Consider the following 26032-nt stretch of genomic DNA (forward strand, 5'->3'; position numbering starts at 1 on the left):
TTAAATTGATTTAAATCAAAGCTCTTTACAGTGCCTATAAAAAAATACGTCATACAATACAAATGACCAATGATAGGTCAATACACAGACTTAATTACCAATAACGGGTCAGTATGATGGTAAGCCAGTATGACGTCATTTTTTTGGTGCTATACAGAGCTTTATGTAAATCACAAATTTAAGTGTTGGAAAATGAACCATGAATTTTACATTTTTAAAAGGATAAAACAACAACAAAAAAGTTTATTCTCAGATATTCTTAATCTGCTACAGAAATAATTTTTAACATATCTTCACTAGTTCTTTCCCTTCTCAAAAATAAATAAATAAAAGTAAGAAAAGAATTTAAAATAAATTTTTAAATAAATTGAATTTACAATGTGATGGTCACAAAGGTGTGTATTCACTTCCGTACTGGTTTGCATCACTTTGAAACCGATTAATATCTGGTGGATTAGAACCGGTTCTCAGCTAAACGGAAAAATTATGTATAGCATGGTATCATATCAAGTTTTTAACGAATATATACATGTACAATCTTAAGATTAAAATCAGTTTTTAGCCCGTGCATTCGACATCTCGGGGATAAAAACTGATTTTAATCTTATATTGTACATTTTATAACTGCGGAAAGCTGTTTATAATACGATGCGATAAATAACTATACACTCATCGATAAACACATTATTATCTTTTGTGTCTTATTGTGATTTTGAAACAATAGGCGCGCGTATGTGATAATTTGCTGCGGTGAATGCACCCTGGTCACAAATTTAAAGATATGCAGGAAGGGAGAGGACACGGGAAGATATGCGCATATTTTATGGATGTGAATAAACAGTGTTTACATATTGGTCAACCATTAAATTGGGTAACATCCCTTAACTTAATATTGGACCCCTAAAAAAACTGTATGAAACAATGTTTTGTATTTTATTCTTAAAGGAGGGGAGGAGAGGCTTATACATGGCTTCAATTAATAGAAGGCATCAGAATACAAAACAAAGTATTGAGGGAAGTGGGGGAGGGGGGGGGGGGGTGGGTGGCTAAACATGGTCCACTATCAGCATAAGAGATATTAATAAATTATTTTGTGCTTAGCACCTTGTTACATTATGCATTATCATACATGTAAAGTACACACCCTAACATATTTAATATAGTATATCTTGTTAAAATAAAAATATATGTAGGTAATAGGTATACCTATGTAGGTATATCTAAATGGGTACTTCATTCATATTCTTTTTATGAATCCTTATATAAAATTAAAAAGTAACAGAATCTGTATCTTTCTGTACCGAAGGATCTCGCTAACCGCTAAACCGTATTGGTTCTTTCACACAGTGTAAATACCTATAGGTCTTGAGAATGTGTTAGTGTGATGGATAATTCAAGAAGTAATTTAATATCTTTGTGGACTCATAAATGATAATTTTCATTTGCCAAGCCACCAGAAAAATGTTGTTGAGAAATATTTCATCTCCCCAACTGCTGTTGCAATGTTGCAATATAAGAAAACCTTTGCCTACTGCCCAACCAACTGATGTTTTTTAGCTTTTGTTGTGGTCTAAACTGGTCTCTTGTAAGTAAACCTTTCTCAGATGTTTTAAATACACTTTAAAAGACTAAAATTGCACTTAGAGAAGGAATTTTGTAAATCAGTATAAAATTAAACACCCAATAAAAAGTGTGGACTTTTTTTGGACCGCGCAGCTAATCTTTAACTAGAGTATGTTCGTACATCAAAGTTTTAAGAGTGTAGAATAAGTAAAAGGACAATTTATTCCCTCTGTTTAGGGGGTTTTAAAAAAAATACTTTACTTAGAGAATTTATCGTATTCCGTTATCGATATCATTCCTGCAAAAATCTTTTGCGGATTAAAAAGCGGCAAATTTCATGGATTTTTTTTGCAGTGCAGTGATAAGAATGAGTTTGCATATATTGCAACAGCCAGCCCAGTCGATGTCGCATCTATGCATCTAGTCCTTATGATGCTATTAAGATAGGAGCACACATAGGATGTGTGTGTGTGTGTTTGTGGTCAGATCACAAATAAAGGAATAGAAAGTTTTATCCAATGTCTAATAAAAAAGTTTCTTTTTAGGTACTTGTAACGTCATTAAAAGTAAAAACACACATTATGTTAAATGCTTAAACAAAACATTAATAGATTTGAAAAAAAGAATAATAAACCTACATAAAATATGAAGGTAAAATATGCAGGAAATTATTCCTACGGCAAAACGAAAAATAGATTTTATTTTTTTTCTCTATGCCTTTATTCTTGTAGGAGATTGTTAAAAATATTTTTTCTAATGGTAATGTCATGTCAGACTGCAATGCTATGACTTTAGACTGGCCGGGATAGGCCATCAGAAGAATAATAAATCTTCCTTAAACCTAAGACAATAAGACAGCTTAATAAAAGGGTAAATAAATAATTTTCAACTATGGCTTCGAAACCGCATAATATCCTCAGAATTTAAAACAGGTTCTCAAAATACATGTATCACATCGTATTTTAGTCAACTTTCTACGAAAAATTAAAACAAAAATCATATAATGCATTTATTATGCAGTCTTAGAAATTTTAGTTAATAATTAATTTATCTCCATTAACCTATATCTGTGTCCCCCTGAAATAACTGGTTGGTATAAAAAAATGATTTTCATTGAGTTTAATCTATGTCCTTGATCAGTGGCAAAGCTGTAGGCAGGGAGAGGACACTGCAGCTGATTAATCTACACCCCTTTCTTCTATAAAATATCACAAATCAAAGGCAAAATTTTATTTCTAATATCTAGTTTAAATTCGCTAATATAATATTGGTTTATATTCCACAAGGAAAATTATAGTCAGTATTCATAAAGTAATCAATCTTATCATTTTAGAATTTACAAATGCAACTTAAAGTATGCTTTAATAAAATGGACTTTTTCAAAATAAGGTTTTCCAACTCAACTTAAAATATTGGTTTAATAACTTTAAAAAAAAATTTATTTAGTTTTCAGAAAAACGATTTACATTAAGGACTTTTGTTAGTATTGAAAGATTTAGGAGCTGGTCAGTTTTTGTATTGTATATGTATTACTGGGGATAATTTAATGTTCAACCGACAAAATAATAGAATCAACCAAATCTCTTGCAAAGCTAAAATGATTCCAGATGTGCAGAAGTAGTCACCCAAAGAAAAGAAAAACCGCAAAACAACAACAACAACGTTTTTGCAACAGCCACACAACATCAACCACAACACAGCCCCAAAAATGGAACTGGTTAATGGGGTAGAAGGGTTATTGAATGAAATAGATGGGGTATTTGTTATGGTAGTGGTGTGGTTAGTTTGTAAGAAATGTGCACGATTGTCATCATTATTACAGACTGCACATTTAACTTGCATTTTTTTTTTAGAAAAATCCAACTCAAATCCTTATACTAAAGTAACAGGATGTTTGTTTGTGTGTCTGTGTGTCTGTACCGAAGGATCTCGCTAACCGCTGAACCGATCGGGTTCTCCTTAACAGGGTAGATTCTCATAGGTCCTGGGAAGTTTTATAACTATTTTGGAGGAGGTTACCACCACCCTCCCAAGAGAATTCACAATAACATCGGAAAAAAATTAAAATATTCCTGCCGCATAGTGTCGCTAGCGTATGAATGTCTCTACGTAGCGTAGTAGCGCTGCGTAGAGACATGAATTTAACAGCTGATTGACCAAAGACAAATTATTTCTCAAATTAGATATTTAAAATGAAATAAAAACATTTAAATGCCACTAGAGGCCTTTAGAGTATTTATCAAATTATATAATCCCTCTTTTATCAGCCATACACAAGAAAACTAACTGTTTTTATTGTTTCTTTAATTAACCTTTATATATTAAATTCGTACTCTTTGTTTTGCACACGTACATTTAAATATGGACATGTACAAAGTAACATGGCAAAACATTTTTGCAATTAGGGCTTGTACTTTAAAGCTTTACAAAATTATGAATTTGTACTTAAACTAAAGCAATACAGTCAAAGCCTAAAAAAACTAAAAATATCCTAAATAATAAGTGTCCCTGTAATGATAATGCCTTTAACCTTCCCTTTTAAAGATTGTTTTTATATAATGTGATTAAAAGTCTGCTTGCTGCCTTTTCGTAATAGAATTAATTTAAAGGGAAACACTTCCACTCAAAAGTAATAACTACAATACTTATACAAAAGTATCAAGATGTATGTGTGTCTGTCTTTGTGTACCAAAGGATCTTGCTAACCGCTGAATCGAAATGATTCTTTCCTAAAGTTTCTCATAGGTCCTTAGAAGGTTTATAACTATTTTGGGGGAGAGTACCCGAAATTAGAGAAATTGTATTATAAAGTGACGGAGTGTCCCTTTCCTAAGTTTGCGCCTCACGCAACAAATCAATTTGAGATAAGCAAATAAAAATGTTGGAATTGGTTGTGTCTGATCTTAGTTTTGTCCATCATTCATCAATTTTAAGAACTTAAATTGAAATCATTTATTTATATTGTACTGTTTACTTGTACTTATGGTCCATGTTAGGCTTGGTATAGTATATTGACTTTAAGCAGCTTAGACCCTAGCAACTAGGGAAGAAAATACTTTAAAATAGCCTAAAACCACCCAAAGAGTAGGATTTAAAAATAATTACCCTTAGATTAATAAGCTTCACTAAAATAAAACTCAAACAGTTCAGTGGTTAGCGTGATCTTAACTGACAAATTGAAACCTTACTAATTTATATTATAGGGTAGATATATTATTGTATTATCATAGCAATGAATATTAGACGAACAAACGCATAATCATAACCTAGTATTAAATAGTTATAATTCTAAAAGATAAAATTTGAAACAAATTGATTAATGTTTTTGAATAGAGAAAACAATTAGACCTCTTTCTACCATTGCAGCCGACTTACTTTGAAACTATACTTACATTAACTAGATATAAAGTTACCATACTATATATCAAAAATTTATTGGGCTTCTTATCTTACCAATACCAATGAAAAAACTTTGCTTTGTTTGAATGAAATTGATATGAGTGTACCAACACCTCCGCAAAAAAAACATCAGAACCACAAATAATTACTACAGCACTAGATTACCTTCACTTTTATAATAACTCCTAGACTGCAGTTTCCTGTTGATTCATTAACAGCTCATATGTTAGTTTTATCCTATTATAGGTAATTTTTTATTTGTCCATTAGGATCTAACTAACCATGAATTGATTAGTTTTTCATTTTACTTAGCTCCTGGGAAGGTTTTATGCTATTTAGGATCAAAATCAATGTCTTACGATGGTTAAATACCATTAGAATACAGAGCAACTAGATGCTTGGGTCAAAGCCACTAGCGGTTTTTATAAAGCATTGTTTGCTAGTATGTTCTTTTGCGAAAAAGCAGCACTTTGAAGGCATAATATTTGCGGAAGTGGTAGAACACCTTCCCTTTCTTTCTCTCTACAGATATAATGCATTCACCCATAAATGAAAGATTAAGTTACCCTCGTTCAAATAACAAGGATGAAAATGAAGCATAGGTTGTGTTAAATTATTCTAATAAAAAATAAAAGACTATTATAAGACACCATTGATGGCTTTACAAAAAAATCATTAAAGTTATAATTTCTCCTATTATTTATGCTGACCTTAAAAACTTGTTTTGAATATTATATTTAATCTCGTTGTGTATCTATAAAAATGATAACCAAAAAGGCATAATGGAAACTTAATAATTTTATAGATGCTGCGCACTTCTAAAAAGACAAATACTTGAGCTAAACCATGTATGTATGTATGTATAGTACAACTAGGCCTATAAGCTGAAACCATTATTTTTGGAGCCCAATCAATTTTGTTTAAAACGCAATTATATTTCTTTGTTGTAAGACAACTAATAATTAGAACAGTTAGCTTATTAATGCTTCATGCTTAATAGTATGGTAAAAAGAAGATATTTCTTTTAATTACGCTTTTTTTCTAAAATCATAGTTTGAACATTTCAACTAAATATTTTGTTATATAAGATGTATAAAACAGCTCATTAAATTAAACAGCTTTAGAAAGGTTTCTGAAAGCCAATTAGTTTTTGAGCGTAGCTACTCTACATACAATTTTAAATAGTTTTTTACATTACTGCATGGATATAGAGATATGACAATGATCTTTTCTCCAATTTCTATGCTTTCAAGTATACCTTTATAAGGTTCTAAATATTGAATTGGGAAAAATATGAATATTATTTTATACTCTATTATCCTTTCCCTGGCAGTGATATTGTGTGTAATGTATGTATAAGAGTGATGAGAAACATAATTTAATCTCACACTTTCAAGGATATTGTCTCTAAAGGTAAAAACGTGAATCTTTGAAAGGATAGATGGCTAACCAAAGAGCATTCTCCTATATAGAAGTTTTTTAGCAATCGGTTTGTCTGCAATTCTATTGGGGGTATTGAATTTCTAGTGATAAAATCCCATATACTCAAATGCTATAAAACAGACGTTTGATATTTATTGTGAAGATTCCTATGATTATCATGTATATGCTTTAAAATAAAATTTGTAATTTTGTTATGTAAAGATATTTGATATTATTTTCATTTCTGTGGTTCGATATTTATGGAAACAATTCTAATTTCATCAATTTTTTAGTAAATAATCCCTGCTATGAGAATGGGCAAAAACCAGGGAGTCTAAGATAAGCCAATGGTAAACAAACTAATATACAATATGAATGTGTTTTAACAAAATACAAGCAAAAATTAACACATCAGAATTATGTGAAGATTGCTTATTTGTCGATCATCATCGTATCCCCGTGTTCCTGGGAGAAAGGAGTTGACTTCTGGCATCGGGATGACAAACAGGTACCAAGGGTTGGCAACCAATATGAATACGAGAAATTATACATTATCCCATGGATACCCATACATTTAATATGTTAGAATATTATTATTACATGTTCTTGTCCATAGAATAAATATAATAGAAATCATTTAACATGTTAGAATACCTTTAAAATCGATTGGCTAATAGTAAAAATGCACTTATATTAATTAGTATTAACATCTTATGTTAATAAGACCATAATAGTTATTTATCGCATCGTATTTTAGACAGCTTTCCATGGATATTAGAACCTATTTTGTTTGCCCATAGGGGCCGAAGTCTTTGGCTAACTAAACTGGTATTAATTTTATGATTTTTCATTTTAATATTAGTAGAAAATTGACTGTAATACGATGCTATACATGATTTTTATTTTGGCTGAGAACCGGTTAAAATCCAGCGGATATTGATCGGTTGCAAAGACAGACTGCTTGTGCAAAAATGCTTAGTTATTGATTCAAAGAAAGTGTTTCAACTTAATTCTGTTGTATTTGTCTATGGCTGGGGAAATAATGCGAATGATCAATTAATTTCTCGCCTAATAATATTCACGGCCAAACATATCTTATAGTAGGGTTGAAAGTAAATAGATTAATAGGCAATACATGTCAAATACCTTTAAATTTTGGCTTTGCATATAGGTGGTTATTTTTTTATATTTATTTAAGGGATACAAAAGAATTAAAATGCTTATTTGCCTGTAAAGATATTAAAAGGTATTTATTATTTACCTTGACCCACAAAAAAGAGAATGCACTAATTTGCAGGGATACAGGAATAAGTCAATTAAAATTAAAGGAAAAATAATCTTATTAGATATTTTATGGGGTGCAATATTGAAAAATTATCAATTATTAAGAATATTGAAAGGTACAAATTGATGCAGATTTATCATGATGTTATTGTCCTACAATAAGTAGGAAGATTAATATATTAACCATTGACATATCTCTTTTTCCCTGCATAATTTGAGTAGTCAATAAACTTTTTCTCAGCTTCAAGAATTGGTGTATTATCACTTCCGAAAGTTATCATAATGCAAAGAGATTTTAATTGCAATTAAACACAATAGGAAGCATAGGATAACGGGAAGTTGTGTGCTTTATTGATTATTTGCGGCTCTGTTAATTTATTAATGTGATACTTTTGCTGAAGTGATAGCCTACCTCAAGAATTAACTTAGAGGATTGTATTTGATTTATTATATCAATCCTTTCATTGGGGTAGCACAGCTACTCTACAATTCTGGGAATATGGTCAATTAATTGTTTATTGTTTGATTTTTGGTCTAACATATAAAAGAACACAAAGACACACACACACAAACACATTGAAAAACGTTGCAGATTGAAGAAAGGAAGAACATTTTTTAAAATACAACAAGTCCAAATCAACTTCATTGTATTAATAGCTTATCTGCTAATGCTCTAATTCATCCTTGTTTTCTTTTTCCACCCGCCTACAAATGCAAGAGCCAAAATTAGGCACAAAGAAAGAACATTTAAAAATATTACATTTAAAAAAATTTATAAACGCTTTTTCAGTCATAAATATAAAAAAGAAAAAAATATTAAAATCTATCAATAAATAAGGAGTGTAAAATTTTTATGTAAATTTAAATATTACAGAATAGCTTAATTCACAATCCTTCTACAATTGAAAAAAAATAACTAAAATGCTAAACAAAAAGTGTGCCTGTAGGGTAATGCTAAAAAGATGGATTAAAGGAAAAAGGAGAAAAAAATATGGATGGAAAAGAAAAAGATTGAGCGATCAAAAACACACCTATCTCTGACGAAATCGTGGCTAAAAATCATTAGGGGGAACAGAGAGAGTAAAGATAGAAATATAGATAGAACCTTTACTAATCTTATAGAGATGCATAGCTAGAGATAGATAGAGAGGAAACATTTGCTAATCTAAGATTTGTGTGTAACGAAATATAGATTGAAATATATAGAGAGAAAACCTTTCTAATCTTGGGAGGGGTGTGTATAGACATATGGGTAGAAATATATAGAGAGAAAATCCTTCTAATCTTGGGAGGGGTGTGTATAAAAAAATAGGTAGAAAAAGATAGAGAGAAAGCCATTCTAATCTTGGGAGGGGTGTGTATTAAGATATATAAGTTTTCTGGAATTTTAAAGTTAGGGGGAGATTTGAAATCTGCATCAAATTTTAAGGATTTTTTATAAAATTCGTTTTTTCTATAATTCTTTATCTAAAAGCGGAAATGCATTTTAAGTTAATTATTTTTGGCATCTGTGATTGGTGGATTTAAAAAATCTGCGCTCTGATTAGATGTCGTACATCATTCAACCAATTAGAGCGCAGGTAGTTTAAAATCCACCTATTCTATTGGTCAAATTTAATTAACTTAAAATGCATTTCCGCTTTTAGATAAAGAATTATAGAAAAAACGAATTTTATAAAAAATCCTTAAAATTTGATGCAGATTTGAAATCTCCCCCTAACTTTAAAATTCCGGAAAACTTATAAATCTTAGTGTGTATAGAAAAAAAAGGTAGAAATAGATAGAGAGAAAACCTTTCTAATCTTGGGAGGTGTATGTATAGAAATATAGGGAGAAATAGATATTAAGAAAACCTATACTAATCTTGGGAGGGGTGTGTTTATAAATATAAGTAAAAATAGATAGACAGAAAACCTATAATAATCTTGGGAGGGGTGTGTATAGAAATATAGGTAGAAATAGATAGAGAGAAAACCTTTACTAATCTTGGGAGGGGTGCGTATAGAAATATAGATAGAAATAGATTGAGAGAAAATTTCTAATCTTGGGAGGGGTGTGTATAGAAAAAGTTAGGTAGAAATAGATAGAGAGAAAACCTTTCTAATCTTGGGAAATATAGGTAGAAATAGATAGAGAGAAAACCTTTCTAATCTTGGTAGGGGTGTGTATAGAAATATAGGTAGAAATAAATAGAGAGAAAACCTTTACTAATCTTGGGAAGGGTGTGTATAGAAATATAGGTAGAAATAGATAGAGAGAAAACCTTTCTAATCTTGCCAAAACATTTTGCAAAACCAATGTAAATCTGCAATCTCTATCTCTCTCTTTCTCCCTCTCAATCTCTCTCTCTCTCTCTTTCTATCCCTTTCGCTCTTTTTTTTTTGCCATCGAATCTAGCAAAATAATTAACTGTAGTATGCCAAAAGTAGGTAAGTAGCAAATGAAATAAGATTTTTTTTTATTTATTGTACTTTCTTTCTTTGAAATATGTAAGTTTTCTTTATCTTTATTATAAGTTTTTTAGTTTATTAATATTATCTTTTATTTGCTCTTTTTTCTCTCTTTTACTCTTTTTAACCATTTTTATTTTCAAGTTATTTGAATCTTGTGATTTAAACAGACATATGTAAATCGTTTTCCTAATAATTTCCTTGCTGTAGTGTTAAGTTTAATTATCATAAATTTTAGAATTAATCCAATTGAATAAAGGGTAAAATATTTTTCCATCTAACTATCCCTAGTAAAAATTAAACTATGGGTTTATTAGCAAAATATTTTGTTTACAGGGAAACCTTGCAACCTAAGGCCATGGATACAGGGAAAGTTCAAAGGACAATGGATTAATCATCACACTAAATTTATTTTTTTAATATTTCACCCTTCTCTTTTAACACACACAAAAATAATAACCCTTTGCTTTTGTTTTTTTAAAATTATTGTTTTAGAAGCAAAGCTACTGTACATTTTTAAGCACAAAGATTGGGAGGGGACATTGGACAGTAAATTTCACTGATACCCAAAGTTTCTTGAACACGATATCTTTTTAACTGGATAAAAAACTTTGGATACTTGAATTTTAATTGGTTTGTTCCAAACTAGTAGTGTTCAAACTTTTATTCAATCTACAGAAAGAGAAATTTCGTTTATGATTCTTAGTGATGTACATCAATTTATCGTCCATTGTCTTATCCCTTAAGATCCCTGCAACCACCAGTTTCCTACCCAAATATTTGTCGTTTCCCAACACTTTTAAAAAGTTGGGTAACTAAAAAATGACTCTTCTTGATTAAAAGCCTTAAACCAATTTTCACAAAAAAATATTTGAATAGCTAAAAACATTTTCATTAAAAAATATATATATCACTTATGACGTTAGAATTTAATAATACAATGGACGGATATTTATATCTCCTTCTACACTGTTTTTAAAAAAGATATAATGAAATTAAAGCTGTAACTTTTGGTTTTGTTTTGCTCAAGAAACACAACAAAAATAAGTAAAAAAAATCATCTTATAGAACTTTTGGATCGGCCTTAGCTTCCAGGGTTTTTAACTCAGTTATTTTAAGTATAAAAGATTTTTTGGGGGGGGGATTGAGCTAGAATATTTCACAGGGGCATTACCCCCCCCCCCCTAAATTAGCCTAAAAACTGGCTAAATAAATTTCTTTTTGTTTAGCTAAAACATGTATTTTCAGCGAAAAGTACCAACAATATTTTTTTCTATCACTGGATGTCTTATTTGAGCAAATATACTCTTAGTATGATTGATAAAAAAATAATTTATAAAACAAGTTTAAAAAGAATGAAACCATACAGAGTAATGTGTTTGATGACGTCCGCGAAGACACAAAAAATAAGATTTTATCCAATTTACTAAATTAGTAATTAGCAGGGAGTAAGGGAGGGGACAATGGATCGAATATTCAATTTTTAGGAGTCTCAGACTTTGGGGACTGGCTTAAAGGGAATGTGCAAGAATTTAGCAGTTTCTGACTGAGTTTGGGGACTTGCGCATGAAATGCCGCTACTCGTTATGTTTGTTTTGAATATTGCAGACGGGGAGAAGGGATAAGGGAAGTGGGGGCAAGGGAAATAAACACTCGTTGTGTAAGTTTGGAATGTAGCAGACGGGGAGAAAGGAGAAGGGAGGTGGGGGCAAGGGGCAAGGGAAATAAACAGAATAAAAAGGGGCAGTCATATTCTTGCTAGCAGCTGGCCGGGTCTAATAATCTTTTAATATAAAAATCACACCAAAAAACCTCAATATATTTCATCAAAAACAAGTTGTGATTTCACTTTAAATGACGCTATGGAAATCTATTCAATTAACAATCCCTTTATAATTTCCTACAAATTTATTGGATTAAACTGGATTTCATGCCCTTTCTTTGATAACTCTTATATTGAATTAATTGCCCATTGTCCCCTCCCTTACTCCCTGAGTAATTAGGGTAAAAATTAAAGCTCTAATGTTTAATAAAAGTATGGTTGAAAATTTATCGATATTCCATCATATAACTATATCAAAAAGTAATGTCATTACTCAAGAATATGGCATTTTGATTCTAAGAAAAAAGGACAATGATTGTTTGTTTTTTTAAATGCTTTACAGTTCCAATTATTTCTTTACTTTTTTGCGGCAGTAATAGTGCACCTTGGAGAAAACTGATTTTGGTGTTGTGTGTCCAAATAAGGAAATGAATAAATTATATAATCATCTAACAACTCATCATTTATCATCTATTCTAAACTCGGATACTTTTTACAAAGGTTCGGCAGCCGCCAACAAGCAGCTGCTATTAAGTGAACTTAATTGAGTCAGAACAAGAGCTACAAAGAGACACCATAAAGACTCCATTCGCTATCATTGAATCAAACCACAAAAAAAGACACAAAAACTGCCAATATTAATATAAATGCGGTGAAAACTGTTTCAAGTTGGAGATCAGAAGTCTACAAATTAGTGGTTTTATTAGCGGTTGGTGAGCCTTGAAAATTTAATTTAAAATTAGGGTTATTTTAGCATTAAAGGTACGTTTTAAAACCTTTTTTAGTATAAATTTTTGGTAGTAGTTTTATAAGATTTAGGAAAATCTAAATAAGTATTATTTTTTTGTTGTTGAAAAAAATATTTTTGAAGGTGAGCTATTTATTTCGTTCCATCTCTTATTATGAACGCCAAATAGAGAAGTTTAAATATAAAATTCCTCAGAATAGAAAATTAATTAAATACCAGGGAGGAAGGAAGGGACAATAACGAAAAAAATCTACAGCCCTCTCTTCACCCCAATATTTACTAAATATCAAAGGCGGATTTTTACATATATTAAAATTTATAGGAACATGAATGTATCCTTCATTGCCCTTTCCCTGCATCCCTTATAATATGCAAATTTAAATATTGACTAAATATATACATTTGAATAAATAAACATTATAATTTGGAAAAATCGTGGCAATCAACATATTTGGGATTAATTAAGGTAGTTTAGCTCAGAAAATACTCTAAAATTGTATAATTTATTGTGGTTTATTAAGTTTTACAAAAAAAGGCAATAATATTAACTATTTTTTTTCTGTAAGTGCTTAAGAAATCCCTTGAATATTAGCTAAAATTGAATTTTAGATTACAAAATGTTATAAACCATTGTGTTTTCTAACAAGACCACAAATAGTCAAAACAAGCGTTATTAATAAAACATAGAAAAAGGACAAGAAATAAGAAAGCAAAGCAGTGGCCGAATAATTAGGGAGATACAATTTCGGCTTGCTGAAAAAGTAAATTTAGAAATAAAGCATTCTCTGTTTTGCAAGGATAATACATATTCGCTAAATAAAATAAGGGTAGAAAATAAATATACAAAAACTTTTCTAATATCTAACAAAAATAGTGTTAGTTACTCACATACAGATAAAGTGAGGGAAACTATCTTTTATAGAACATAGTTTGGTTGTTTTAAAAATTAGCATGTGCAAAATTTATATGTACTAATGCATGCAAATATAACTATTACAATAAATAACCAAAACACATCAGGACTTATCCACACGGATGCAGGGGTTAGGATAGATAAAAACAAATAAATACACTGCTTTATTCTACCCCTCTAGGCCTATAATAATTTGGTTGAATATAAGGATTCGTTGCTATTGTCCTCTCCCTCCCCAGATCTTATTTAAAAAACAAGAACGACTTTAACATAAATAATAGTGTAAATTTTAGTGCAGTTTCTATAAATCCAATATGTTTGTTAATTCTATCTACAATTTATAATTTATTGATGTTCCATAGTTTACTGTTCTTATTGAATTTAAAGAACAGCTAGATTGTTATTGCTGCGGTACTTAAGTTGAAATATGATTGAAATATGAAAGTGGCCTAATGGAGATGCTAATTAAAGAAAATTGGCTAATTAATTCTAATGATAAAGATGTCTTGTACAGAAAAAAAGGTTTGCAGCTATGCAGAGATTTCATATTGGATTGGAAAGGCTTTTAACTAACACGATGTGCTAGAAAAGTTTATCTTAATCGGCGTAAACTAATATAAATGGGAGCAATAAAAGCAACGAATTAAATTAGTATATTGAACATTTTTATGATTAAGACGTGATTTTAAAAAGAGCCTAACGGGATATCAAAAAAAGTAAACAAAATCAATTAATTAATGTTTTTTAGTAATGTCGAAAAAAGGCGAAAAAAATTTAAAAGAATTAAATTTTCAATTGAACACAATATGAATCTACATTTTATTTTGTGTCAAAGCTATATTCAACTTTCCCTAGTAAATGAGCACAGTGTGAAAGGCTTTCAACTAGGCTTGAAGAGTTGACTGGTATGTGTAGTAAGCAATCTTGATGCATGCATTCACAAGCCATTTCAAATGCATCTTTGGGAAGACCAAAATTAGCTAAGTGGAAGCCTTGTAGTGTAGAAATATGAGATCCAATTAATGTTGATATGGAAACCTTGCCCCCACTTCTCCTTCCCCCAACCTGAGGGTGTTTATTAAGGTATACAAGTTGTAAAGATAAATTTGGTCTTGTCCTTACTGAATTCGTCTTTTTGGACATAAATATCATTTTTAATGTATTGCTCTTGACTGTTCTTTTTTAAATTCTTAGTCCATTGAAACTGGAAGTTGAATAAAACAAAGTAAGAGAGAGCCATTCTAGAGACAATAAAAAAATGGTACCTTCAAAATGAGGGAGATGAGAGGAGAAGTGGGAAAGAAAACCCCTAAGAAAGAGATGAATGATCTCTCATTTTTATGACGTCACAAGGCTGATACTTTGTCCAGCTACTAAAGGCATGGCAAATAAAGGTGATTGCTAATTTAGAAATGCTACTATTTAACTTTCCAACCTATATTTCTTATTGTATACCCGTCCATTTGATCCTTACACTTAGTTCCTAAGAGCATTCTACATATCTAAACTTTAAGTTTGTACCAGAAACTCAAAAATTTTCTGGCAAAACTTTTGTGAAAGTTTAGTTGAAACTGTTTATCAAGCTTGTTTGTTAACAAAGAATTGTATATGTATAATAATATTTTAATTTATGTAGTCAAATTAGAGAATGGACAAAGATTCCCTAAAAGTCAGCATAAAAAACTAATGATTAATGATTTAATTATTTAAAACGAAACAGGAAAATTTCTTTTAAAAACTGTAAATTTTGCATGACATAAAAAATCATGTTAATTAGTTTTTTATTACTTAAAATAATTACTAAAAACATCATGCTATGAGATTAATCATTAATTAATTTGCTGAGATGTAACAGATTAAAACCACTGATGGGAGATTTATTAAGTTTAAAAATCAATTATAAATCGTGTTAACACTAGCACGTTCTATGTAGGTATCATAGATAATTAATGATTTTATGTGAGGTAGCTTATTTTGAGCTAGCTTTACTTAGAAACACATAGTTTTAATTTTAAAGAAAATTATGAGAGATTAATAATTTACATAAGTATATTTAGTGCATTCGAAATTCGAACATACAATATTAATATATACTGTTTCTTTATCTTATTGCTACAATTAACTTATATTTCCATAAGGAGGCAGAAATAGATTAATGGGCGAAAAAATAACCCCCCAACCCCAAGCTAATGCTTGAATTTTACCGTTGCTATTTGATGAATGTTTAAAATTTTAGATTCAAGATAATTTTAGTTTAGTATGAGAATAGGTAGTTAAGAAATAACACCATGAATTAATATATATTTATTTTCTTTTAATGGCTGAAAAAATATATGAAGATAATCTTCGCTTTCAAAACTGCAACGCAACTTTTATATATTAGATATCAAATTACTGCTAAATTAACATTTTTATGACACTCATATTATGTATTATGTATCAGCTCATTTTAAATAAAAATCAAGCAATATTACATCTTTTATTGTTTAGAAATATAAACTTTTTTTTAATAGCAAGCTTTTTTACATGTCATTAATTTATTTTTCTTAAAATGCTAAAAGTGCATATTTTACAATGTTTTATGTGGATATTATTTTGAATAGATGTTGTTAATATAGTTAGGATGGATTCATAACATCCATCTAACCTGACATGTTTAAATATTCACAGTTGAAAAAAACTTCTTTAAGTAAATTCTAAATACACCAAGTACATCAAAGAATAATTTAAATAAAAGAGAAATGTCAAATGTTTTGCATGTATCCTCAATCAATCCTTAAAAAAACAATCTTCCTTAAATTTTAATCTAAAAGTAAATGTCTTTATACCTTATTTATGTCTGTCGTACATTTGTTTCAAAAGAAAACGTTTAAAACATTTATTTTTCCATAGTGCCCATTGAAACGTAACTGTGCATGAGCTATGAGCATCCGGTGTTAAAAATTTGTTCTTTAATACAGCAAAACAATATAATTTGATTGAAATTCGTACAGATAGGCTTTTAAAAATTATTGCCTTGGAAGCGAATATTCTCACAGCAATGATTGGCTTTAGAAGAGAAACATGTCAGCTATCACCACTTTTGTACAAGGACACAATTCAATGTAAAAGAATGTACATATTTTTGCAGTTTTGAATGTACACTTTAAGAATCAAGTTTTTAGTAGCGAAGCTACTCTATAATTCACTTTGTCCGTCCGTCAGTCAGTCCGTCAGTCAGTCCGTCAGTCCGTAACGCTATGGGGGAAATGGGATTTACTCAGCTCCTATAAAAGATAGAATGCTGAAATTTTTTGACAACATTCCCATTATTAAGGAGCACAATTGACTATAAAACATCATTTGCGGTCGGACCGATTTTTAGCAGGTTTTAGGCTATTTTTATATTTTTCACATTTTTCTCAATATCTTCAGTGTTTATGGTCCGATTTTCAAAATTTTTTCAGTTACAGATATCAAAATTAAATTTCCTGTCGTTTAAAGAAACAATCATGAAGGCCAGACTGCCTTTTTAGCAGGTTTTAGGCTATTTTTATATTTTTCACATTTTTCTCCATATCTTCAGTGTATGGTCCGATTTTCAAAATTTTTTCAGTTATAGATATCAAAATTAAATTTCCTGTCGTTTAAAGAAACAATCATGAAGGCCAGACTGCCTTTTCAGCAGGTTTTAGGCTGTTTTTTTTATATATTTTTAACATTTTTCTCCATATCTTCAGTGTTTATAGTCCGATTTTCAAAATTTTTTCAGTTGTAGATATCAAAATTAAATTTCCCGTCTTTAAAGGAAATAACCATGACGGCCAGACTGCCTTTTTGGCAGGTTTTAGGCTATTTATAAATATATTTAACACTTTTTTCCATATCTTCAGTGTATATGGTCCGATTTTCCAAATTTTTAAAGTTTTTAAGGATTTAAAAATTAAATTTTTTGTCGTTTCAAGAGAACAACCATGGCGGCCAGACTGCCTTTTATCAGGTTTTTGGCTATTTTTATATGTTTTACATATTTCCCAAGATCTTTGTTTATTTTGATCCAATTTTCAAACTTTTATGGGATATCAGTATCAAAATAATTTTTCCCATTGTTATGAGCATCTTTAATATAGTTTACTTTGACCATCGTCATCATAGAAAATAAAATCAGGTTTCATATTTATCTTATCCAATAAATCTATTCTTGATTTTAGTAAAAACCTTTTAAATCTACCTGTACGTATTCCCATCTACGATTTTTTGTGCTTCGCTACTTTTGGATGTTGTCATCCTTGTTTTTCTCTGTTTCTCATCCTTTCTTATTAAACGGTGCATGCTACTTAACTCCCACAGACAACCATAAGAAAAGAGTAAAACTATGTTTTTATAAAGTTACAGTCAATGAATGTTTTTATTACTTCTTAATCTTGTTAGTAAAATTTTGATTATGATTTTCCTATTTAATAAAGATAGGACGGTCTTCGGATGGTTTTAGGCTTTTTGATTTCCAACAAATTATTGGAATGCGATTTGGCTAACCATACACCTTCGAATAAACAACCCATAGGTCAGAAGCACTTTCATTATTAAAATTGCTTTTGATCAATTCAATTCCCGTAGTCATACTTTTGTAAAATGACGTTATTTAAGTCAATTACTATTTAGCCATGACAATTTTAAATTTGAATAGCCAACATAAACCTTTAATATTATCGACTTAAGTTAACATACCCCTATTATGTACATGTTAAGAGATCTTAATTGTCAAGTAAATATGTTGTGAAAACTTGAATTAAACCATGAAATTAAGGGGCAAAGGTTAGGCGTCGAAAAAAACGGTAGCTAGCCACGGATTTATGTATGGGAAGACGTGGAATAATCTTTTATTATGAATTTATTAATTTTGCAGAATTATAGTTTTGGTAGCTCGAAAATATCAGGAGTAGAAATTTGTTTTAGATTATTTTCTTCGCCATTGATACCTTCCTCCCTGAAAGCTAACAAATAAGAAAAAAATATTATGTCATAACATTCTAAGAGCGTAGTTACTCTATATATTCTTCAATAAAACTACACTTTTCTTAAAATAACAACAAATTTCAAAATTAAAAATACCTAACATATTTTGCGGAAATATGTTAAATAGTCTAGATATTTTCGAGTTTAAATCATTTTTGTTGGCAGAAAGGTTGAGAAAGACAAACATACTTAATTACCCTTATCTAAATTTACAAGGGATATATACAGAGGTTTATAGGTTGAAAATAAGGATATTTTTCATATCTTTTCAAGTTATACTTGTAATAAAGTAACATGATGTTTGTTTGTCTGTGTGTCTGTCTGTACCGACTAACCGCTGAACCGAGCGGGTTCTCCTTATAGGGTAGCTTTTCATAGGTCCCAGGAAGGTTTATAACTATTTTAGGCGAGGGTACCACCACCCTCCCAAGAGAAATCACAAAAAATTCGAAATTTAAAAAATGGTTGAGAGATTTGAACGCAACTTAAAGAGGTATCATAGAGACTTGAACGAAACATAAACAGAAATCGCAGAGACTTGAACAAATAATCACATTTAAATTGCCACAAGAGGCCTCTAGGGGCGTAGCCGCTAGTATATAAATATATAATTTGCACTATATTGCAAGAGTTTCAACAAAAACAGAAAATTGTTTTCTTTGAAGAGTCGATTGACAGGTGCTTTCCCTCAGAGTGCCTAGTGAGCAAAGAAACCCCGTGGGACCTATATCTGCGCTACCCTAACAGTCCTTAGCCTAAGATAACAATTAACACTAAATTTGTCATAAAGCAATAAGATTCCTTTGATTTTTGTACAATTAAAACTAATTCAACATCCGTTGACATACTCCTATAACCATGATTTTATGTACATAAAGTCTGACAAATTTTCACTTTCTAAAAATTCAAAATTAATCTTTTTTTCTGCGGTTTTACTTCCTCTTTGTGATAAATCTAAACAAGTATATTTTTATTTATTTATAATCTAAAATATAAGGATGTCTGTCCGTCCGTCTTGATAAAAATGTTTACTAATTGTGTTCTTCTTTTTGGTGAAGTACCATGCGATTAAGACTTTTATTCTCAAGATTGTAAGCAACCCTTTAAAAATTAAGGGGTTGGGGATATTGTTTGTTCAAGTATTAAACTTAGAGGGTTATCTCCTTTAGAATTATGCGAAAGAGCCTCCAAAGGCTAAAAGAGAAGTGACCAATACTAACTATGGAAACAAACATCCTTGTTTTTTTTAAATAAAACAAGCTAAGACAAATTGAAATAGTAGTCTAAATTATTTTTAATAGTTTTGGTAAAAATATTTCCAAAATTTGACCACACTGTGGTTTTAAAACTATAGTGTGGTTTTTAAAGACGATTTGTGACTTTTTGACAAAAATTGCCAATACTCTTTTAAAGCATTTTTTAATGGTCTGTAAGAAGCGCAACAATAACGATAACAACATCATACTCAATCAAAAACGAAAATTAAAAGTAAAAGTGTGAATTGAAGAATAATAGTAAAAGATGTCTTTAATTTTTCCCTTAAAAACACTGGCTCCAGTAGAAAAAAAAATAAAATATTTTCCGTCAGGGATAAGCGTTGCTCTATAACCGTTTATTTAGTATAGGGTGGGAGGAGCTGTTCTATCCCCATGTCCCTGTACACTATCTTCATCTGGCAAGGAACTGCTTCTGCAGAAAACGGTGTGCATTCACTTCTGCATATTATCACATCAGCCTTTCATAATTGTAAATTTGCATAATAGCAAAACAATTGATTTTAATAAGAGTAAAGAAAAGGAAAAGGAACGGTTTGTGCTGTTTTAAGAAATGCGGTTCTGATAATATGATAATAAGATACATAAACGGAAGTGAATACACTCCACTGAGAACTAATACTTCTTGTGTCAATAAATATCGGAAATCTTACAAAAGATTGGAAATTTCTACCAAAAATTCAGGCAAAAACTTAACATAGATCTTGGTAGCGAAGCTTCTTCATAAGTCTAGGTATATACATCAGTCGGGCGGCAAAGGTAATTTTTTATGTGAGATTTTAATCCTTATACTAAAGTAACAGGATGTCTGTGTGTTTGTCTGTGTGTTTGTGTGTTTGTACCGGAGGATCTCGCTAACTACTGAACCGATCGGGTTCCCCTAACAGGGTAGCTTCTCATAGGTCCCGGGAAGGTTTATAACTATTTTGGGAGAGGGTACCACCACCCTCCCAAGAGAAATCGCCCCTAGAAAAAAATTCCCCCCCCCCAAAAAAAAAAATTTTGTTTAATTTTTTTTTTTAAACTTAAATAAAAAATGGCGGGGGGGGCACCCCCCCCCCAAAAAAAAAAATCCCCCCCAAATATTTTTTTACTTTTTCTTTTAAAATCGAAAATAATAAAATTGGGGGTATTATCCTCTTAGAATTTTTTTTTCAATATTGAAAATTTGAGTACCCCCCCCCCCCCCCCGACAGCGAACTATGAACTCTGGCCGCAGCGCTCGGCTCCCTGGCCTGCCTAGCCGCAGCGCTCGGCCTCCTTGCCTGCCTAGCCGCAGCGCTCGGCCCCCTTGCCTGCCTAGCCGCAGCGCTCGGCTCCCTAGCCTAAAACCTAACCTAAAATAGTTGTTCGTCGGTAGTCGGGGGGGGTACAAAATTGAAAAAAAATTTAGAAAAAATTTCTAAGAGGATAACGCCAAATTGGGTTATAAAATTCGACTCTCCTCAAGTGCCCCTAGAGGCCTCTAGGGGCTTAGCCGCTAGTTCTTTTATAAAGCAACAAAACATTATATAACCATTGGTATATTATTATGTTTAAAAATTCCTATGTTTGTCTAAAAGCTGTAATGAAAGCATTTAATTATAGCATCCTTGTTTTTGTATCCTGAGGAAAATATAAAACAAAGAGAATGAATGAAGTGTAGTGTATATGCTGTAATGTTGATGTTATTTAGCTTTCAATAGTGTTATCCTGAATTTTTCATAAGGTATCACTGAATTTGAACATGTTCAAGTATAGAAACCAGACAAAAAATATGACAGTTTGAAAAAAAAAATAATAATCCTCCCTAAATCCCATATCTTTAGGTAACCATGACATGGTTTTTAGACATGAACATGAAACATTTCAGTGGTATTAATTTTTATTTCTATTCAATTGCGGTATCTAGCGTCACTTAATTAAAAACCACAATTACTATTTCCAAGCTAAAGTTACATGTTTTTGCATTGGATATTCAGAGATGAATATAAATTTTGCTGGCATCTATTAAAGATATCAATCTGCTGTTTAAGTTTCTTGAAATTATCATTTTTTGTGCCTTTCTATTTATATAGTTGTATCCTTATTGGATTATTTTGTTGGTAAATGTCAAATTTTACCTATTTTTTAAACAACAAACATAAACATTTGTATATATAGCAAAATGATGAGAATACAGTCTTAAATTTCATAAAATATATGTACAGTCCACTATAAATAATTCCATAGAGTAAAACTAAAAAGAGGGCAACAGTGTCATACCTGGATCGAGCTTCTGTGTAGTAGTTTATGGAAGTGGTCAGTCATGCCTGACATGCCCTTATGTTTATAATATGCCTGATAATAGCGAAAATATTATGACCACTTTTAAGAAATACAACTATAATATCATATCTACTAAAAAAACACTTTTTTATTATAATATTATTGTTAGGTACAATCTTTTGAGGAAAAAAATAATATCAAAATTAAAAAGTGACTGTTTGTTGATCTTACTTGAAATTATATCTTTGCTTTTTGCAGAGTCAAATTTCAAATTTTCATTCGCTCAGGGAGGGAAAAACAATGCCAAATAAATTGTGTTCACTCTACTAACTTCCTCTCATTTATATTTATCTATAATACAAAGTAGAACGATGTCTGTCCGTCTGTCTGTCCGTCTGTCCGTCTGAAGCTTAAGATCTCAGTAACCACTGAACCGATTGGGCTCTACTCTTCAGGGAATATACCTACTGGTCCTGTGATGGTTTTAAGCTATTTTCTTGGGGGGTGGGACACCCCCCACCCCCCCAAAAATGAAAAATACCCCCCCCCCCAAAAAAAAAAATTTTTTTTTTTTACTTTTTCTTTTTAAATCTAAAATACGAAAAATTAGGTTGATCAAACCTCTTGGGGCAAAGCCCCTATAGGCTAGGGGCGAAGCCGCTAGTAATCAATAAAGGCTCATTTAATATGGGGAAGAATGTTAATTTACTATTGTCCTATCCCTGTATTCTCCTGACTATATTTATGAATAAAAGTGTGTCTAGAATAAACAAAATAAACTTAAATGTTTCACACATTTTTTGTCTTTATATATTATTTATACTTATATCTAAGTAAACATAAACAATGTTGTTTTAGGTTAATGTGAGTTTTTCAAAGGGGTTGTTCCTCTAAATGTATTTAAATAAATTATAATGAATCCCTTTAATTTGATTAGTTTTAAAGATATTATTTGTACAAATGGATATAGAATATACGTGCATATTATGACAGAGGAAAAAACTCATATTTTGTAAGATCCAAGTAACAAAAAATCAATTGTTATCAAAATTACTGTTTTGGAAATTAATAAATCGTTTGTAAGAGTGGACCTATGACATGCTTAGTTAGTTAAAATTACTCATTTATGATTGCTATATTATTATTACAAGATTATGATATCAAAAACTAAATAGATAGAATTATGGTTCTTGTTCTTTACAAATGGAATTCTATTTATTGAAAAACAAGAGATATTCAAATTACAAAAATTAAATCCAAAACACTTCATGAAATTATCACCCTTCACCTTTTTTAATTATAGAAAGGGAGAAATGCTATTCTAACTACTCTACAACCCATTCTTCCCCCAATCAAATGCGGACTAGCCATAGCATAGTTTTAAAACCTAATAACTATATCGGTACATTATCCTATACCTATAACCCTACTTTCAATAGATGTGTTTATTTATTGGTAATAGAATTTTTAAATAAATGTCAAACACAGAAATATTTATTTTATGTAAACAAAATGTTCTTTCAGTTTTTAAGAAATAATGTTTTTTAAACATTGTTCAACATAGATAATCAAATCCAATAGTAGCAAAGATAAGCAGAGGAGTAGACAAAAAAAGAAAAAAAAGGAAAGTCACCTATAGAGTACATGAACATAATTTCCATTCTGAGACATTTAATAGACATACCGACATTTAATACGAAAGACTTGTAGAGTAGGTTTGCCAGTCTACAAAAATAAACATATATGTAATATTTTACTTTATGACCCCAATTGAAACATAAAATCAAAATTTAGTTGACAGACATTTTCAGTATTTAAAAGTCTACCAACATAGCAGGGAGGGAGAGGTCATCAGGAGAATTATTATATGTTTTGTGTAAAAAGTTTTTTTGAGAGGTAATGTTCCAAGTACCTGATATTGACGAGCTTTTAATTTGTTAATAGAATGTAAATACCAAATGGTTTGTTAGATTGGGTAAATAATAATCTATTTCCTCGTGACCTAACCCTATAGTCCTGACCAACACAAATTGTTTTGATTTAAAATATGATGAGTGAGGAAGGGGGGGTGGGTGAAACATAAGGGGGGGAGATATGACTTCATTAGTAAACAATGAACAATGGACGGTGTGTTATCACTTACACAAATTTTCATATGAGAAAAGTGTTTAAGATTAGCTAAAAGAAAAAGCATCCAGGAATCTAGGGGTATAAAACAAGTGGCGATAAATTGATGTACATCCTCAATTATACAAAATTACCCCTTTTGTAGTAGATTACAAATAGTTGTTAACTAAATGAACCAAACATTCAAACTTCAATAAAAGTGTCCCCAAGGTTGGTAAGCCAACACATAAGAAAACGATATTATAAGACTTTAGGAAGACTTTAGGAACTAGTGTAAAGATTTTTAACATGAATATGCCTTCCTTATTTTTAATCCATTTAGAAATAAAGAGGGAGGGATTAAAAGGGTATGGCGCCAAGCCCAATGACTTTTTGTGGAAGTGATGAAATTCCACAATAGACAGATCGTGCTTTTCATAAATTCCTTTGATATAAGCATGGTAATACAGTAGTTGGGTTAGGGTAGGTATTAACCAAAATCACTAAAACAGAAGAAAAAACCTTACCTAACATCATCATCAATATTGAAAACCTAAATTTTCAGCTCAAATTTTGAATGCAATTTATTGAAATATCCAGGGAGTAAGTGGACAATGGGCTGTTTATTATAATGGTCGGAAGTCCCCAAAGTTTTATAATAACATTATCGTATTTGTTGGCTTAACATCAATCGGGACTTTTATTAAATTTTGATTAGTTAGTTGTTTAATTTGAGAGTCCAAACGTATCAACCAATAATTGTTATCTACAGAAGGGATAATTCTGTGTATCATCATTGGGGATGTATTGTACATCAATGAAAATTAATGGCATTGCAATGTTTAAAAATGAAGAAACCTAAGTATTGAAATTTGATAAAATCTTCTAGTTAGAATAGGTACTTATGAGTCCATTGGCCTGTATGATATTTTAGACCTACCTTGTTCTCAATTATACCATGCTTTTGTAAAATAAAAAATTATAAGTCTAGTATTACTATTATTTTTCTGTTATTTAATTAGTATTTTTAAGAATGTAGGTAGCTGTAATGCTAGATCTATAGAAATAAAAATCCTAAAATACATATAACATATACTACTAAAACCTATAACTAAATAAATGAGTGGGCTTAAAATTAGGTCTGCAGAAAGTGTAAACCACCCAAAACATCGGATTTTTGAACAGCGTAGCTTTTTTAAAGGTAGATGATGTTCGTTTACAAATTTTCTATTTTGCGATTAGAAATTGATGTTGCTTTAAAAAAACTATAAGTTCTTAAAACGATATTATACATGTATTTCATCTTCATCTGTTTGTTCTTTTTTGTTAAATTGATAGAAAGCTTTTAACCAATATCATTTACTTCAAATGAATATAGTCATTCTTGTTATAATCTTGTATTTATATATTTCAACTATGTTACCAAAATTATGGATAAAAGTTTCCTTTTATGGAAAAATGTTCAAAAACATAAATGCTTGCATTGAAAAATTAATGTTCTTGAAATCTATAAGAAAAGCGTGGCTTATTTATAGTCAAGAACTAGAAGCGTTTATAAGTGTACATATTTCATTATCAATTTCAATAATAATCGGTAAAACTATAAAAACCAGCTGAGAAATAGAAGAGGGCAAAAACTGTCTTTAAATTCCGTTACTTTTAAAAGTACTTGTTTGTTCATGAAATGATTCGACAAATCCTTTTAATCTTTTCAAAAAGCAAGTTGGTGAAAAATAAAATTGCAATAATGCATTTAATGGAGAATAAAAACTTGACAACCCTTTTCTTTTACTCCTTTTTGTGAAGTAA

General features: G+C 30.4%; 1 protein-coding gene across 2 annotated transcripts in view; it reads right to left on the reverse strand.

Moving 5' to 3' along the window:
• Nucleotides 1–26032, reverse strand: part of LOC145323993 (calponin-3-like) — a 59835-nt gene that overhangs the window by 16163 nt on the left and 17640 nt on the right. The window lies entirely within an intron of this gene.

Source organism: Acartia tonsa, chromosome 1 (assembly GCF_053477335.1).
Source record: "Acartia tonsa isolate MP-2025a chromosome 1, ASM5347733v1, whole genome shotgun sequence".
NCBI lineage: Eukaryota > Metazoa > Arthropoda > Copepoda > Calanoida > Acartiidae > Acartia > Acartia tonsa.